The sequence below is a fragment of the Sycon ciliatum genome, chromosome 8, assembly GCF_964019385.1.
Source record: "Sycon ciliatum chromosome 8, ocSycCili1.1, whole genome shotgun sequence".
NCBI classification, from domain to species: Eukaryota; Metazoa; Porifera; class Calcarea; order Leucosolenida; family Sycettidae; genus Sycon; species Sycon ciliatum.
The window spans coordinates 28,194,924-28,213,465 of NC_088650.1; the positions used below are offsets into that span (position 1 = coordinate 28,194,924).

General features: G+C 46.9%; 1 long non-coding RNA gene across 2 annotated transcripts in view; it reads right to left on the bottom strand.

Moving 5' to 3' along the window:
* Nucleotides 1-6: 6 nt before the first annotated feature.
* LOC135822591 (uncharacterized) overlaps nucleotides 7-18,542 on the bottom strand; it is an 18,814-nt gene continuing 278 nt past the window's right edge. Inside the window, exons 1-5 of one of the 2 annotated variants that reach the window (XR_010554505.1) lie at nucleotides 18,453-18,542; nucleotides 15,718-15,856; nucleotides 8,017-8,085; nucleotides 6,906-7,093; nucleotides 7-6,013 (exon numbers count right to left, since the gene is read on the bottom strand). The exon at nucleotides 18,453-18,542 is cut by the window's right edge and continues 278 nt beyond it. This is a non-coding gene — a long non-coding RNA (uncharacterized LOC135822591). Of the gene's footprint in view, nucleotides 6,014-6,905; nucleotides 7,094-8,016; nucleotides 8,086-13,423; nucleotides 15,857-18,452 lie in introns of both variants that reach the window. The other variant, XR_010554506.1, reaches the window with a different exon arrangement.

The following is an 18,542-nucleotide window of genomic DNA, read 5'->3' on the forward strand; positions in this document are numbered from 1 at the left end:
GGGATATTATTATTAGGGACATCTTATTTCAATAGCCAGCACTTGACCGGAAACCTGACCAACGATTGCACTAAGAAAGCCAATACATGTACATGTATTTTCCGGAGTACGAGCCACACTTTGAACACTCAAAATTTGCCCAAGAAAAGTGGGTGCGGTATACTCTGATGATCAAATTAACGGTGATAAAAGATGTCTGTATTTCGTGAGGGAAAAATGGGGGGGGGGGGGGAGTGGTGCGGTTTATACTCCAGTGCGGTTTACACTCCGGAAAATACGGTACTATAATAAGTTTGCCCACAATGCACAGAGCTAATCAATGTACTGAACAAGAAACAGCAAGAGGTCGGGGACATGCGATGCACAGAGATTATTGTTATTATCACAGTAAAAACAAAGCAAAGCTCGCTGTGTTTATCGCAGTTAGAACACGTTGACTTTGATGCGCTGAGCCGGTAAGTTCGATACCTGGTTTTAGGCTGGATGTATTACCCTATTCAGGGCCGGTCAATACAGCTTTGATAAGTTAGAGGGTTCAATGCACCAGAGTGCAGAGCGCTTCATACACCTTAGACATTGGACCCCTTACGCCCATCTCCAGTGCGATAATAGCGGGTGAGCTGAGCAATATGGGGAGTGACGCTTTAAGTCACTCGCCCGGCGAAATGTTCGTCCGCACATGCGTTGAAACCTCTTCGCTGACTCTGATGGGGGAGGAGGAGGTCAACGACGACGACGAGACCACTCCCTCCTCTCTGCCCTGTCTTGTGCCATATCGTACCAGTCACTTTCCGGGATCCCCGCCACGGCCAGGTCAGATCTAGCATCATTACGCCATATCTTCCTGGGGCCATGACCGGAGGCGCCACGACGGAAGATTCCCGAAGAGGACCTGCTTGGGAGGACGGTTGAAATTTATCCCGTCAATATGACCGAGCCAGCGAAGACGATGGCACCGCAGAAGCTCACCGTTGTCTGCAGGGAGTCGAACTCTGCTGCGATCTCCTCCCTGGTGAGCCTGTCCTATCACTGTGTTGGGCAGGATACACCAAGGATGGCACGGGTTGCAAACACACACACACACACACACGCACACACACACGCACACACACACGCACACACACACACCACACCACACAAGCACACACACATAAATGCACACACACACACACATACACACACACACATACACACACACACACAGTCATATTTACAGTTCACAAACTCAAGAAAGACAAATAGCATGATCTGCGTCTTTGGCACCAGCTAAGTATTGGAATGTGCTAGGGTCACCCTGGTTTCAGCTAATTTTCTGCCAGTAATATCTGCTAGTCCCAATTCAACAATTTTACAAAAGCCCAGCAATCCAATTAAGGGACTGTGTGAGCGGGAGTTCTGTCGGACAGAATTACCCCACAGCGGAATAGAACAAAAACGGCCCAGTACCCGACACAAAATCCCCACATTGTATACCCTGTGTAGATATACGATGTACCGTCCAAAATGCTCTCAAGAACGTGCAGCTATTGCCAAGTGAGGCATTGTTGTAGAAGTACCCGGTGTTGCTTATTGTGAAGCCATCCCCCAACTGTCTTCATCCAGTCAAGTGCATGTGGATATGAGCATTGGCAAACGGTTGCAGCCGAGAATCTACGCGATTTGTCTTGTTGTCCATCACCTTGCTAAGACTGAGCTCAGCTTCCATCGTGTCCACAATAAGTAGATTAGTTCTCCAATACTGCACAATGATGCAAAAGACCACGAGAGAGCTTGGAAGCTCAGGGCCCTACGCTATGCTTTTTTGCCTAGCTCATCATGCATGTTATTAGAACTGATGGAAATGTTTTTTTTTCCATTGATTGGCTACATCAAACTTTCTCTTTGCATTTGAGGGTAATACGACACTGTCTGCCACCCTGATGACCTAGGCAAAAAAAGCATAGGGATGTTAAAAAATTTCACTTCTCCTATTTTTTTCAAGACATAACCTGGGATTCGAACCCGCACTATCGCCCTGCATGCATCCCCCAATACACTTCGCATACATACTCATTCTTCCAAGTTGCTTCACGTTGTGATCTTGCATTTGAAAGCCCTATTTGAATATTATTGTAGTCTGTGGGCCAAGTGACAAAAATGTGAATTCTCGTTCCGAGTAAGAGGGCACCGCAATTTTTTTGGCCCAGTCGATAGATGGACTGGCATACATTGAAAACCCGTTTGTTGTCATTCCTGAATTTGTCCAAGGGTTGCACGGCGAGTGAAATACAAATCAGCACCGGTTGCCATGGTAACCAGAACCTAAAATTGGATTTTCTGGCTAATTACAATGTTTTTGGTATTATTATTTTTTCCACAGGGTCATATATCCAGAGTGCCTCCTTCCCAGATTCAACTGGAAAGAGAAAAATATGATATAACATGAAAAATAAAGAAAAACAAAATGCCCAATACGTCCATATTGTTCATGTACACACACGTGTGCAAGAAGACCGCGTGTGTCGAGCACAATACTGTAACTACTTCGAAACATCATTCGAGTCATTGTATACCATTTTATCAGGTCATAATAGGACTGGCTGTGGCATGCAGGTACTGTACATTGCAGAATACTATGTCTGATCTAAGAATATCTCAGACCGTTCAATACAAAAATGGTGTACATTATACAGATATAAGGCAGAACACACAGCCGCATTTATGCATTGCATAGTTATTATATGGGTTGCAGAATAATCTGAAAGTCCAGAGAAAGGATCACAACACTGTGACCATCAGCACAGGTCACTGACAGACCAGACCTGAAGGACCGCGTGACCCCAGAAGACTACGTTTGTTGCAGCTGTGTACGAGGGAGACTTCGTCATCATAACACTGACTTATACTGCAGGATTAGCCATACGGAATATGTTTCATGTTGCCAAAAAAGGTCGACCTGTAGAGAATAATCAGGTCACAGAAAATACACAATTCCAATTCCAATGATCACCCAACGTGTGGACAGAACTAGTTCGTCCTCTGTGGACTCATCAGCGCAGCACAGAGGAAATGAGGCCGAAGCCGATGGCAATGAAAAATAATCGCAATGATCATTCCCGTGCATTTTTATATCTCCCACATTGATTTTAGTCCACATGTGATATTGATACTGAACACTGGGCAAACATCAGAAGGACTTGAATTGGGCATGATGTACAGTCACGTACATGTTCATGATTGTACAATGTGCATCACTGAACTCTAATGAACACTCAATCTTCAATCACATTATACATACCTGTCAGGATGGGCATTCTTTTTCTTATTCATCCTCGTCTTCACTGAGTTCTGCAGTTACTTGAAGCTCCAGTGGTTGCCCATTCCCACACTCCTGGCCCGAGTGAGAGCACTTGCAAGCATCCGTGCAATTGAGGTGCTGTCTCCGGCAGGAGCAATGTCCGTGCTTGCAGCCTGTCGTGCAACCGCATGAAACAAATTCCATCAGGCTCGATGGTGCTGGTGCCAAGCTGAGCCAGTCCACTTCCAAACCACCGCCAGAATCAATGGTCCACCCTTGACCAGGGCTATGCGGTGGTGGGACATCCGCGGAAGCTTCCAGAGCACGGTGCCAGATACTGGCCTGGTAATTTGCTCCTGCAGCATGCTTGCGCAGCGCATCTTGGCAAGGAGGAAGGGAGCTGGATTGCGTCGAGCGAGAGCAGAACATCTGGTATCGCACTTCGTTGATAGATGTGGCGGTGTTGAAGCCGTATATACCGCAAGTGAACTGCTCGATGCAAGCGAAAATGTCAGCTGGTAGTGCGTCAAATGATGCACTGAGTGCTGCCATAGCCTTTCGAGCCAGCTCGCCTTTTGGGGTTTGCTTGGTGATCAGCTGAAATGCTAGCTTCTTCCCTCTGCCACTGAAGGCACTGGTTGTGTCACAACCTGTATAGGCATGCATCCCCACCATGGCTTCGCAAACAGGGGCACTAAGCTCTCGTGTAATTCCTGTAGCATTGTTTATGGTAGTTAACCTCGCGCGCAAACATTCCAGAGACGGATTGACCAATTGCAACTTGGACCTTTTCGTCTTTTCTGACGTTTACTGCGTATAACATGTACATAACAGCTTCGCTGCAGCGTGTGCGTATTCACACCTGCTTGTGGACTGGACTACAATTCTTCCGGCCAGGTTGCTGGCGTCTCTCCTTCCCACAAAATATGCAGCCCTTCATGCCTGGAGCTACGACGGGCGCGGCTAGTGCGGCGCGCGTGCTGGGGCGGCGCTTGGCTTCTGGCTCTATCGACTCCGGCACAGACAGTTCTTCCGAATGGCTAGATGAGGGGTACTCTGCCTTCGTCGGAGGGTTATATTCGTTATTTTCTGGTAACATTTTCTGTGGAAGCCTCCGTTTTCAGGCCAAACATCACTACGACATAACTCCCTGAGCTCAGCTAAATTTTCTACGGCAACAGCTTCACTAGTGCATATTTCACACACCTTCTTCCACGTTGTCTGGGTGAAGGGCTTCACCTCCTCACCGCACTCCGGAACTTGAATGAGACACTTTAAAGTCATCACGACGCTTACTTCTAGTGCTACTTGACCACAGACATACTAGTACAAACTGAAACCAAAAACCAATCTCGAAATGAAAGTTCAAACTGAGAAGGAAGCTGCCAAGTATAGTGGGTGCACGCCTGCACTGCAGTGCAGAGAGTAAGAATTGTGGGTCCGGGTGCACACCTGGAGAGAGTGTGCAGTGTACCAGATCGTACCAGATCACGACTTGACAAGACAGGTAACACTGAATTCGTGTACTTTCGTCTATTCTGGTGCATAATCACATTTCACAGCACCACACACAACGTGCATGCACTGATGAATGCATACAAAACAATGGCCGCCGAGAGAGAAATTTTCAACATGGAAAAGCCGATGTTTGGATACCTTTCAGAAAGTTGTCAGAGTGACAACAACCGGGATCCTGCTCAGTAAGGTATCTAGAGTAGAGGTGGCCAATAAAATTGCGGTGCCCAAAAGTCGGAACGAGATTTTTCTAGGAGGCCTTTTTTCAGGTTTGGCCCACGGACTATTGTGGCCAGCTGTCTTTGATGGTACGGTACGGTATGGGACAGGTATGGTCAAGGGTAATACGACACGGTCTACCACCTTGATGACCTAGGCAAAAAAGCATATGCAGGGGCGTAGCACCCGCTGACTGGTACGACCATGGCCGTACCACTTTTCGAAAAGTGTGGTCCGTCCGAAGCGTGCAAAACCGTAATAAAAAAATCAGGATCCATCGATGCATATGCGCATCAGACTTTGACCTTTTTCTAGACTCGTAGATCTACTCGTAGATCTGTTATGCATCTGCAGTCGTACTGAGTACTGTACTCGACTCGACTGCACATTACATGTACACTGCGCCAGAAGTGTGCCAGGAGTTCCCAGAACGCAGGATTTTGTGTCTTTTTTACAAAATTTTCCCGGGGGAGGTCCCTCCGACCCCCCTCCGACACGGCCTTTGGCCGCACCGACCTTTGGTCGTACCACTTCCAAAACCCCTCCTACGCCCCTGATAGGGATGTTATAAATTTTCCTTTCTCCTATTTTTTTCAAGACATAACCTAGGATTTGAACCCGCACTATCGTCCTGCATGCATTCTCCCGATGCACTTCGCATACATACTCATTCTTCCAAGTTGCTTCACATTAAGATCTTGCATTTGAAAGCCCTTTTTGCCGTTTGCGGCCAGCTGTCTTTGATGGTACGGTACGGTACGGGACAGGTACGGGATAGCGCCAGGCATGCCGATGGCACAAACAAACAAACACGGAATTAAAGCAGTGTGGACCCTGGCTAGCGCCAGAAGTCACTGAAGTGATGTCTTTTGCATAGCTACGGCAATAAATACGTGTTCTTTGTCACCCTGCATCCCGGGCGTGGAATGGCTGTCATTCAACCCTTTCTACAAGCGGTGCCGATGTACATCCCAAATGCCAACTGTAGCAGTACGTCCCTCACTGTGATGTCACTGAGAGAATAATACACAATAATACAAATACATTCAAGAGCCTGTGCAAACAAAACAGAAATAATTAATCGGAACCTTGCTCCCCTCGCTCCTCACAAACATGCACACACACACATACACACACACACACACACACACACACACACACACACACACACACACACACACACATACCCCCCCCCCCCCCACACACACACACATACACACAATACTATATCAACGGTAGTGCAAAGCACTGCCACGCACTCTCGAAACAGTGCCAGATATGGTACACAAAATGCTGCTATTGGCCTACAACCCAAGAAATGAACATCACCAATACAATCTCCAGCCCGGAAAGGAACTATTCAGCTGAATTTTCAGATATGGCCATCAGACAAGCATTATCAAGGAAGCAGCATCTTCCCAACAACAACTGCCATTCAACACACCATTCACAGACATAACTATGAATTCTTAGTCGGCTGGTTGAGGACACCCTGTACACATGCAGTTCAGCAATAGAAAGCCTCGGCATCAGAAATTTAGCATGCTGTGCCGTTTCAACATCAGAGTGGTGACCGGTGACATTCGTTCAGTGACAATGCCCCCCCCCCCCCCCCGAGGTGAATCTGCATACGGGGATAATCCACTCTAGCATCCACCTGGTTTAGCTAGTAGCCCAGTGGCCCAGTATGTGACCCAGCTCTTGCACGGCACACACAGAGCCAGAATGCATAGCTCTTTTGCAGCCAGCTCGTCAGGCTATTCGAGGCAGCATGCCAGAACAGCATGCCTGGTACAGACTGCAGAGTCCGAAAGGACGCAGTGTGAGCTGTCAGCCATAGCTCTGCCCTGTCAACTGCTAAACTATCCACCATGAACTAAATCAATGAACTCACCAGCCATGCCGGAGGCCATTTTCAGGCGTGCCAATCTGTTCGGGATCATCGAAAGTTCTCAGTCGTGCCAGCTTGTCTTCAAATGTGCCACGTTCTGTCATGTAATTGCAGACAGAACAGGACAATATGTCCCACCGTCTTCTCATTGATTGACATACTGTGGCCATCCACTCAAACCATAGCAGGACCTGGGGATAAACAATGAGCAGAAAAAACAGACCTGGAATGATGATGACTGTGTTTTTATCTCAATACTGCACCACCACTGGTGTGTATAGCATGCCGCAGTGCTTTACCCAATCCCAGTGGTAATATATTAATTTGCTTGTGGCGTACCACTGTATCTCCATTAAATAATCTGGAACTCGGCTTGCATCAAAACTCTCTTTCTCCTTCTTACAATCAGAACCATTTTGGGAATAGTTACACTCGGGTGGAGAACCAAAGATTGATTTATAAGAAGAAAGAGGACCAAAGAGCGACAAGTTGAGCTACACTACCCACTAACACCACCAGTTACTTTACAATCAGCTCATGCGATAACATTGCACGACACTGACCAACGGTACTGACGTTCTACAACTAACTGGCCCCTCCTAATGCTATTTCTATAACTTAGAACCTTTCAAGCCGGTAGGCTGTTGGAGTGCGCATCCAAGACGTGCTAGAGCTGATTACCAGTTAGTTGTAGAATGTCAGTACCGTTGGTCAGTGCCGTGCAAGAGTATCACATGAGCTGATTGTAAAGTAACTGGTGGTGTTAGTGGATAGTATAGCGGAACCTGTAGCTCTTTGGTCCTCTTTCTTCTTACTTTTGGAATAAATCGTTTTTCAGTATTTAATCTTTGACTTTGCAGAGGGAAAGAATGCGTATGTCCATGCCACCAGTGTCAGCCAAGTCTAAGACCTATCCACGTAAACAAAAACTAAACATATGCAAATCATTAATGGTACTTCCAAGTACATAATCACACTTCTGCTGCACGGTCATGGCATGCAGTAGTGCATACACAAAACATCCTTTCAGGCCAAGGATACTCATCAGACTCTACAGATGCAGTCTAACTAGCAACAAGTGCCGGTAATTGGATTATCGAATTATGTAGCATACGTATTTCTTGTTCGTGAGTCATGGCTTCTGCCGCATTGAATGCTGGTGGTGCCCTAAGAGAGACCGTTGCTGAAAAACATGCGTGCAAGTTCACAAACACACACACACACACACACATACACACACATGTTTGGTTTTGAAAGAGGCAGCAACAGCTACTTGGAGGGTTCCGGTAGCAGCGCCACAATAAGTCACTTTTTCTACTAGACCAAGCAATGATGTCATCGCTTACTTCCCTCCTACACTACAGATCACATTGTAATAATATGTACTGGCTACATTTGCGAGGTTGAAATTCACTGATCAGCTAGCACTGCAGCTATACTCAATGCTAGCTGATCTGTTACCTGCACCTTCACCCAGTCTAGTTTCGAACATCTTTGCTCCTGAAAGCCACACTCCATAGAAACATTTTTCTTATAGTCCGAAAACTCCAACGCAGTCACTTACACAGGAGTGCAATACATGCATAGAAACATTGTTTTCTTTGTTCAGAGCCACGTGTGTGTGTGTGTGCGTGCGTGCGTGTGTGTGAGTGTGTGTGTGTGTGTGTGTGTGTGTGTGTGCGTGCGTGTGTGTGAGTGTGTGTGTGTGTGTGTGTGTGTGTGTGTATGTGTGTGTGTGTGTGTGTGTGTGTATGTGTGTGTGTGTGTGTGTGTGTATGCACGCAAGTGAGGACCGGCGTTGTGAAAAGTGATTTGATAGACAATTTGCAGTTTGAACTACTAGTCCGCTGACTTGAGTTGAGGGTCCAATATTACCAGAACTCGGGGGGGGGGGGGGGCACACGGCAAGGTCAAGGGGGCATCACGGACTGTGCATGACCAAGTGAAGACTGCATCTGATTACAAAGCTAAAACCGCCATCGTCGGTCCTGCGTCCCGCTGCCTTACGGACCAGGCATTATTATTTATACACACCACAAACTTCAAAGGCTACGTGTGTTCCGTGTTGCGTAACAAGAGGGAGGCTTCCAGCGGCAGCAATGATTGTGTGTGTGTGTGCGCGCGCGCGCGCGCTCCAGGGTCGTCCCACACTAGCCCTACGAAAGCAGCCGTACCAGAATGGCGTGCGAACTTCAAGAAGAGCACCACAAACTAGAGTCGAGAGCCTCCGCATCGCCTCAAGGACAAACATTATGGCAGCGGGTCTGGCGATTGTCCCAGAAGCGGGGACATTATGCAATATCGACAACCACTCTTACTGTCACGGCATTACGGCTCTCAAGATGTGTTGCAGCAGACTTTTCAGTGGCGGATCCAGGACTTGGCCGAAGAGGGGGCCCAAGGTATCCGCCCCCCCCCCCCCCCAAAACAAAACAACAAATACAACAACAACAAAGTCCTGAAGCTGTGAAGAGCAGTTGTTTTTAGGGTCCGGCGGATTCTGCCGGCAGAAAAATTGACAGAATTCGGTACTTTTTCTGGTAAGTTTTATGGATGTTTGGTATGTGGATAAAAATACTATAGTATGGAGCAGAATTCGAGGAATTGCCCGCCATAAGGTTTGTATGATTCTGCCAATTTCACTGCTTTTCGAGCAGAATATGCCACCTTTTCGAGCAGAATCCGCCGGTTTCTAGTTTTATTCCATTCTCACGACATTTTCAAACTGCACTGGAACATTTCCACTCGACAGCGGCCGCGACGGACCTTTGGACGGCTCTCCAACGCGAGCTCTCTTATCTACCGGTCCACTGAAGAACGACCTGATGTCAGACCCTTTCCTCTTCATCTCATATCTGAAGGTAACCCGTTGGCTACAAGCGAAGTAGAGAGCTAGAGAGCGTATACTTGTAGTTTCTGACAATTGAAAAAGAAAAAAGGAAGGACGAAGTCGACAGCACCGTGCACCAAACAGGACTTCAGCCCAACGCGATCGCTGCACTATGTACCAGGCCCTGCATTTTTGGCACGTTTTTCACATGTTTGAAGTGCGGCCGTGTCCTCAGGTCGCAGTGCGTACAGTAGTTGTACACCGGTACACAGCGCGCTGACTAGTACAGACTCATGCTCGGTGCGTGACACCATGTACCGGAGTGATCGGACACGTATAAAAGTACCCAGCACGCGTGACCCACTTGACACGCCAAGTAATTTCGAGCGCTCATTCTACAGTCTACTGTAATCCTAGACCAAGGTCGAAATTTTCAAAGGGGGGGCCCAGGCCCCCTGGGCCCCCCCCTGGATCCGCCACTGCAAAGTTTTGACACCCGCGGAGGAAGTTCATATCCAGGTCGAGTGGCCGCTCCTTTCCTTTCAGCACGGAGACACACTGTTGACTAGCTGATTCTGTCAAGTATTCCAGAATCACTACACAGGAAGTAAGAAAATCGATCGTTGTAACAAGTCACATGCAAGCGCGTGGTTGTGACGAGTTGGGAATGCAATAAATTGGAAATATGGCCGAAAGCTCTGTCGCAATATTTAGTTCACTTCTTCTTCTTCAGCCTCAGTGTGCAGGTCAGCTCAGGCAAGCGTGGATATCGTGGTGTGTAGATCTACATCTACGTCACACCGTTATCATGATTGGACTCGGATGGAGAGCCAAGGATAAAATTAACTATTTTATAGAAAAGAAAAAGGACCGAGGCTCGAGGAACTACAAAAAGTACAAGTACAATAATTAGTTACAATCTGTCAATCATGTCCACTAACACCACCAGTTGAAAATGCTCATGCGATAACATTGCACGACACTGACCGCCGGTACTGACGTGACGTACTGACTAGCTGGCTTACAGCTCTAGCACATCTTGGATGCGCACTCCAACAGCCTTCCAACTAACTTACTTGGAAGGTTCTAATCTAAGCTATTGTAGTGGATATACCAGGTACTAGTACTAGTAGTCATTATGCGTAACTAACTAACGTAACTTGTTCCTTGGTCCTTTTTCTTTTCTATAAAATACGTTATCATGATGATCAATTATTTCACTTTGAAGTAAGCAAATTTTGTTGATTTAGTTTCATTAGATGCGTGCATATCATGTTAGCTGGGAGTCGTGTCGCGTAGGCAAACCTGTTTTCAATTTCGGTATGACTGATGACTCCCTGGTGCAGACTGGTGCAGCTCTTACGAATCCTGAATTTGCTGAAACACAGATAAGAATGAGCATCCGACTCGTACATCTAGTCGCATGCACGGTAGCTCTTGGCCTATCATAATACTCGAAGAAATGGCAGACTCTGCTAGAGAGGCAGTGAAATAATTGGCAGAACCATAGAAGCCTAATCGCAGGTACTTCCTTGAATTTTGCCCCATTTCTTTATCCACATACATATAATATGTACATGTACCAAACATGCATGAAACATACTAGAAAATGTACCAAGTTCTGCCCAATTGTCTGCCCGCATTATCCGCCAAAGGCAACATCACAATGCGAAAGGTGTCGTGCGACACCAGGTCCTGATCCTGTTCGTGAAATAGCCGTGTACCGTGACAAAATACTTGTGCTGGGGGGGGGGGGGGGGGGGGGCAGGAAGGGGTTGCCGTGGTCACTTCAACAATGGGGCTGAAGCGTTATCGACGTGATCCAGAAATTCGATGCCACAGTCAGCATGACACACATAATTTTCATTGCATGTTTTTAGGGGGGGGGGGGGATTAGGTGCACACGGCCGCGTTCTCTAAAAAAAGGTTATAGCACTTCGAAGGAAAATGGATAATTTCCCTGTCAGATAACGTGTGCAGACTGCAGAGGGTATCGGAATGAGAGGCCACTCTGCTGATAAAATGTTTTTCTTCATTGAACGAGCTGGTCCCTGATGGCGTCCAGAACATTGTTCATGCTTGGTCCGAAGAACGAGCCCTTTTAGATGTAGAGTATGGCAGGGTTCGGTCAGACGTCTCTCTCCCTCTTCCCTATCTCTCTCTCTCTTTCACACACACACCTCAGACCTGCCCATCGCGGAAGCGATGATAGCGAACAGCTATGTTAGACATAGCAACTTGTGCTGGGATTACACCATTCAACAGCTTGCAAGGCTGATGAATTGACCGCCACTATTTTTAGCCTGGTATCCACCACACAGCTGATTGAAGTGACTTTTTCTGGCCAGTGAATCCCTATTTTTCATTTTTCCATTTTTTTCTTTTTTCTTTTTTTCTACACACACACACCACACCACATACTCCGGCATACACTGGCTGTTGGTAACCACCCAGGAGAATGAAAGAAAAGTCAGGAAGAGACCGAGAAAGAGAAGAAAGACGTGTGCGACCATAATCGTCGGGAATTGAACCCGCAACCTCTCGATTGGAAATCGACTGCACATACCACTGCACCATATGGGACACCCACACCCACACACACACACACACACACACACCACACTCACACACACACCACACTCACACACGCGCGCGCGCGCACACACACTTCGTGCGTAGGAACATCAGAAACGTACATGTTACTTCCTGGAAAATGTAATTAATTTTGTGCTCTGTTGTTGTATGCTTTGCGTGGAAAAGGATCATTGTGACGAAAGGTGGCAAGACACAGGGAGTCAACAGGCGCACAGAGTGAGCATCGACCTTACACCTTCGTACTTCCAAGTACTCTTCACCATCTCTTTGACTTGGAAAAGCGAATCTTGCAGAACTGATGAAAATTCAAACGAAGGCACCGTTTGATGTCGCCTTGCTGACGCAGTTTGCGGTGATGACCAACGTCCAGAAGAGACGGACTGCACACGATATGAGCGTACCTAGTACTAGTAGGTGGATTACCCATGTAAACAGCAGAAAACCACGTTGTATCATCGGTATGGCATCACACCACTGACTGTCTGTGCATTATTCGCAATGCCACGTAACCCGCAGCGTGGCTGCAGGTTGCATTTCGAGTTTTACCAACACCGACTGCGCGATCCGTTGTAGACTCAAAGAAGTAACTGGCATGCCAAAGCCAAATGCGATGGTGCCTCTTGATCTTTCCAACGACCGGTGGATGGTTTGGCCCAGGGAGTCGTACAGTCTATACGACTCCCTGGTTTGGGCGCGCATAAGACGTGTATGATGATGCATAGTGTATTAGCGGTATGTAGTGACACTGAGGGGACGCCGCTGACAGTACCTACACGTGTTTGCACTGCGGCGTGTCCCAGTCCTGTCGCAGGGCCCATCAGCCACGACTCGTTCCGGACAGCAGGACCAAAGCCAAAGGTAAAGGTAAAGGGTAGAATCTCCATGCTCGCATGGGACTATACCATTCGTCGATGATTCGGACCAGCAGGCGGAGTGCCCAGTGCTTGTTTTGGCACAATGCCAGGACTTTTATTCCCTGCGCTGGAGACCATGCCATACACACATGCAAGCAAAGTGAACTGGAACGATCACGTCGCCAATTCAGCAATTGTCATTGTAGTAGAATGCTGTTCTAGCTCTCTGCACATAATCATACCCTCTGATGTTCTTGATTAGCTGCTTCAGTTCATCGCCTGTTCACACACTGGAGCTAGCTCGATGGGTGCTACGCGTACATTTTCTAGCATCACCTGAGCAGCTGATGTGGCATTTCTCCGAACCTTATCTTCTTGAATCGCTTCGTTTCAGTCACTTGTTTGTCTGCCGTATGAACTCCACGTGATCGACATGCAGTTCGAAGACTCGCGAGTCCCTAGCCTAGGCTTTGGATCGACTTCAGATCTGAGTCAGCAGAGGGAGCATACATGTATGTGTGCATGCCTGCATCATCAGTGCATGGACACACACACACACACACACACACACACACACACACACACACACACACACACACACACACACACCTAATCATGATGATCATCCCATACATGTACTTGACTGTTTACATGGATCGAACGCACCCCGACAGCGCTACCGAACACAAGCACGACATTATTGCTGGCACACAAAACTTTTGCACGACCCAAACACGAATCGCACGCGGTGGTGCATTGAGAGGATTTGGGACTAATAATTTTGGCGCGATGCCAAAACCCAACATGCGCACCGAGATTATGATACTTCAGGCCCCTCGATAACCAGGAAAAGCCTTGATTTTCATCGTCGAAAGGTTACATGGTTCGAAGGCCGGCCCGCTACACCTGACATGCAACACGTCATTCCCAAGTTCACAAAAACATCCAAAGACACGTATCCGCCCTATGCCCTGAGCACCTCCATTGATTAGCATTTCAAGTTTAATACTTCCGAAAAATGCGCGCGCAATGGCGACTGCCCAGCTGCAGAAGCAGGAGAAAGGAATACATGCATGCTTTGAAAGTTGAATCTCTCTTCAGCCAGGAAGTATATCGCTCGTCGTATTTACAAAGGGTTGTTGCTGATTGAAGTGTGTTCCCCCAGCTGTTGGTGGCCTTTCTACGATTTTATACTGAAATTTAAGCCAGAAAGTGTCCTTTATTGGGCCTAGCAGTACGCCATTATGAAGCGCAGACACGAGGAGATCGATGACGATGATGAAGACCATCAGAAAGAACACATTCATCCGCGTTCCGAGGGGTTGCAGCAACCCCCGCAGCCACACTACCAGCCTCACTATTGGCAATCACCTGCCACTCCTCAGCCACCACCACCACCACCAGGCAGGATTGTTATGATAACAGCACCCTTGTGGACGTCAGATAAACGTGCTGTGAACGCAGGTAAGACCGTTAAAGCCGAATAGGCATAGAGAGAGAGAGAGAGAGAGAGAGAGAGAGAGAGAGAGAGAGAGAGAGAGAGAGAGAGAGAGAGAGAGAGAGAGAGAGAGAGAGAGAGAGAGAGAGAGAGAGAGAGAGAGAGAGAGAGAGAGAGAGAGAGAGAGAGAGAGAGAGAGAGAGAGAGAGAGAGAGAGAGAGAGAGAGAGGGAGAGAGAGAGAGAGAGATAAAGAGAGAGAGAAAGAGAGAAATAAAGAAACGTCGCAAACTAGGAGAGAAAGTAAGAGAGAGAAAGAAATATTCAAATATTTCGCTGCTGATTGTTGATTAATAATTCCCAACAGTAAGAAATCCGGATTCTTTCCGATCCAACAGGTTCATTACTGAGCTTCAAGCTACACGGGGTAAATGTGGCTGCTCCTGTAGAAGTAATTTTCAAAGTGAGGAGAGAAAGTCCTGATACTTCGTGCTAACATGATGAGAGTGCAAGAGGAGAGGAAGGAGAGAAAGATAGATAGATGGAGAGAGAGAGAGGGGGAGAGAGAGAGAGATAGAGAGAGAGAGAGAGAGAGAGAGAGAGAGAGAGAGAGAGAGAGAGAGAGAGAGAGAAAGAGAGAGAGAGAGAGAGCGAGCGAGAGCGAGAGAGAGAGATAGGGGAGAGAGTGAGAGGGATAGTTGGAGAGATGGAGAGATACATTTGCATACACACAAAGAGAAATTTAGTGAGAGGAGACAAACTATATATCCATTTTCGCGGTTCCTCACGTTAGTTCTACATAGTTATGTACATGTTTATTCATGACATCTATTAGTGTTCTTACAACACTCTTTGCTCCACAGGATAATATATTAACAACACACAATGGTCGTACTAGCCTCGGAATATTATACTAGTACTGTAGAAAATACAAGCCAGACCAAACAGGGAATGAAAAAAGAGTGTACAAGTTGTTCGTTGTTTGTGTCCAACACTAACAAAATTAATCATAGGCAAGATACCGGTGAGTCAGAAAGTTCAACAATTAGAACAACACTGACTGATGTGATGTTCAAACAAGGAATCACGGAGCTACTCACCTTATCAGGGCTATTCTTTAAAAGGCTCAGGTCAGCACATATACATTCACGCTGAAGATCGAATGATCAGCAACCTTCCATTCTCCGCAGTCTCAAGGACCAAACCAGTATCACTGGACAGCAGGACAGCCCTATGGTCCTGCAGTCATAAACAAACAGAGAGACACAGATGTACATGAAGTAAACAGTGGCAAAATCAGAGCATCGTGTGGATGAAGTCTCAATGTTAAAAATGGCGTCCGAGCAATGTTGTCCACAGAGGTCTATACAGAATGGTCCCTGAGAGTGTTTCGTACTAGTATTATGTACATGACTGTATGGCTACTGTGGTTCCCAAAGAGTAAGCATCAGCTAATGTGGTTCTCCATGATTTATTCAAAGCCCCACAGCAGTGAATAATGGCAAGAGGGTACAAGAGGATAGCTGGATTGCTGTGGGTACTGGGTAGGTACAGACCGTGCAGTATACATACACGTAGATTGCTGTGGGTAGGTACAGACCGTGCAGTATACAGACTGTAGAGGAAATATGCGAATACACATCATTGTATACACTCGTGTCTGTTTTTTATGGAATGGGTGGTATCCTGAAGATGGAGTAGTACTACAGTTTCTAGTCCATGTGCCATTTCCTCAGAGTTTTAATGTGCATGTGTTTCAAAGACATGTTCCGAGCTGGGACGATTCCCCAACGAACATTGCTAGAATTACACCACATCTCATCATCTTCCGGCATAGGTTTGAGGTGTAAAGAAATTTTGATTTTGGCAATGGCTGTTAATGGAAACTGCTCATGTATCCAACATGACGAAGGCACTCATCCAGCTTGTGCTGCCTGGTTGAACGAGAATTTGAGATGGTTCTTTTTTTGATTTCTGATGTGCGTGTGAGCCATATCAAGTTTTTTACCATACACTTTGGGGAGGCAAATGACATTCCGAAGGTGAAAAACAGAATTCCGTCCCCTTGCGCCGCTATCCGAAGATGCTAGGTCCTACAGCCATACCCTGCACACATAACACGAAGCCAGCATGCATGCTATGGAACTGTTTACCGCTATCTCTCACTGCTATGATCTGTCTCCCCGAATTCAAACATCCCCTCTTCCAGCATTTTCGCCCATACACCCCTACACTGAGGGTATACCAACACCTTGACTTGCGCAACTGCTGTGTCTGCTTCTTCTCTTCGTTTTCTTTCCTTGTACTCTTGTACTCTTTCCCGAACACATGATTTTCCCTGATGAATGTCTCTAGAAAACGTGTTCTTCACATGATATTTCTGTGAGTAGGCGATCCCCTCTACAAGCCTAGACTAGAGCCTCTGGGTAATCCGTTAAATACAATTAAATACAAAATTACAAAATACAATACAAATACATGTGTACTAGAGAAGGAGGAAAGGAGATACGAACTCTCATTGATCAACTAGACGAATCAGTCGCTCATTCTGTCCATACGACAAACCCATGGTGACAGTGTGCTTTCAGGTTATTCTTGTGAACATTGTACAGTATGCTGCCTCCGCTTGGATCCATTGGATTTGTCTGGTTTCAGCATCATTATAACTATTAAAGCAAGCCTAGACGAGAGATATTAACCCACACATATACAAATTTAGAGAAGTAGAGAACGTCTTCCCAAGTAGTAGTAGTAGTAGTAGTTGGGGAGTACGCTCGTCACGAGTCAAAACCTTTACTTGGCTCAGCTTGATACAGTGCATACTATTACATGAAGATCAATCAGTACGGAACATTCATAGCACTACTTTTTAGCTCTGCCCCCATGGGAAGGCCTCTATCCGCAGTATCTGATTCACGGCGTGTTATGACAATTGACAGTAGCGTAGACTACTGTCTGAGCTGCGCTATCGCACACGGGGCGTGGATGGCAGAGAATGCATGGCTGGATTGTGCAACGAAATGCAATGCAGTACATGCATGCAGCTACCACTACCACTAGGCACTAGTAGTAGTAGTAGTACTAGTAGTACCAGTGACAAAATGGGCAGACGGCGCGCCATGCATGCGAGAATCATGACTTGCGACAAACAGGTGTTGGCACGTTTTCGGCTAGGCCCTACATAGCATTCGTAGTCTAGTCGTAGACAAAGGGTATGATTGTGTCGCCAAACTGGGTAGTACCCGATATACAGTCCTGATCCGATATGGTCAAAATATTTTGGCTCAGCCCCAAGCAGGACAGGTAGCGCAACCATGACCCAGTGTGCCTATGTAGAGGTCTGGACAAATTCTTTTGGGATCTGACGGGATAAACACAAGCAGAACGACGCGCTCAATCAGTGCATGTATCACTGCTAAACCTCTGCCTTCTCTAAATCCGGAGAAGAAGGTCACTCTTTCTTAGCCTCTCGCTAAACAGACAATTAGTATTGGATCTTTGCACCAATGTCGCGAATTGGGTTGGGGAAATAGCAACTCTACCTCTAAACCGGTAGTTTCGGGTGAAGTCAGCGTGGTCTCTACCACACATTATAATCGTTCGTGGACTCAAGTACATGACATTGTAACCGTTGCTATACTGCACATGCCCACAACCCTGGAGAGAGAGAGAGCTGGGCTGCCTGCCAGGGTTTTGAAATTCGAATACCCCGTAAAATATCCATGGTTACCTGTACAGCGTGTACGCGGAGAGATCATGATCATAGAACCAGAAGCTTGCACGATCACACGTCATGCCTCATATGCATCATTAGTATGTGAGGTTCTTCATTTACCTTCAATGAGCACGCCCTGGCTAGCAGTAGCAGGTAGAATGATGCTTCGACGTCACCATGGTCATTGCTGCTGACTGCTTGTCTGCTTGT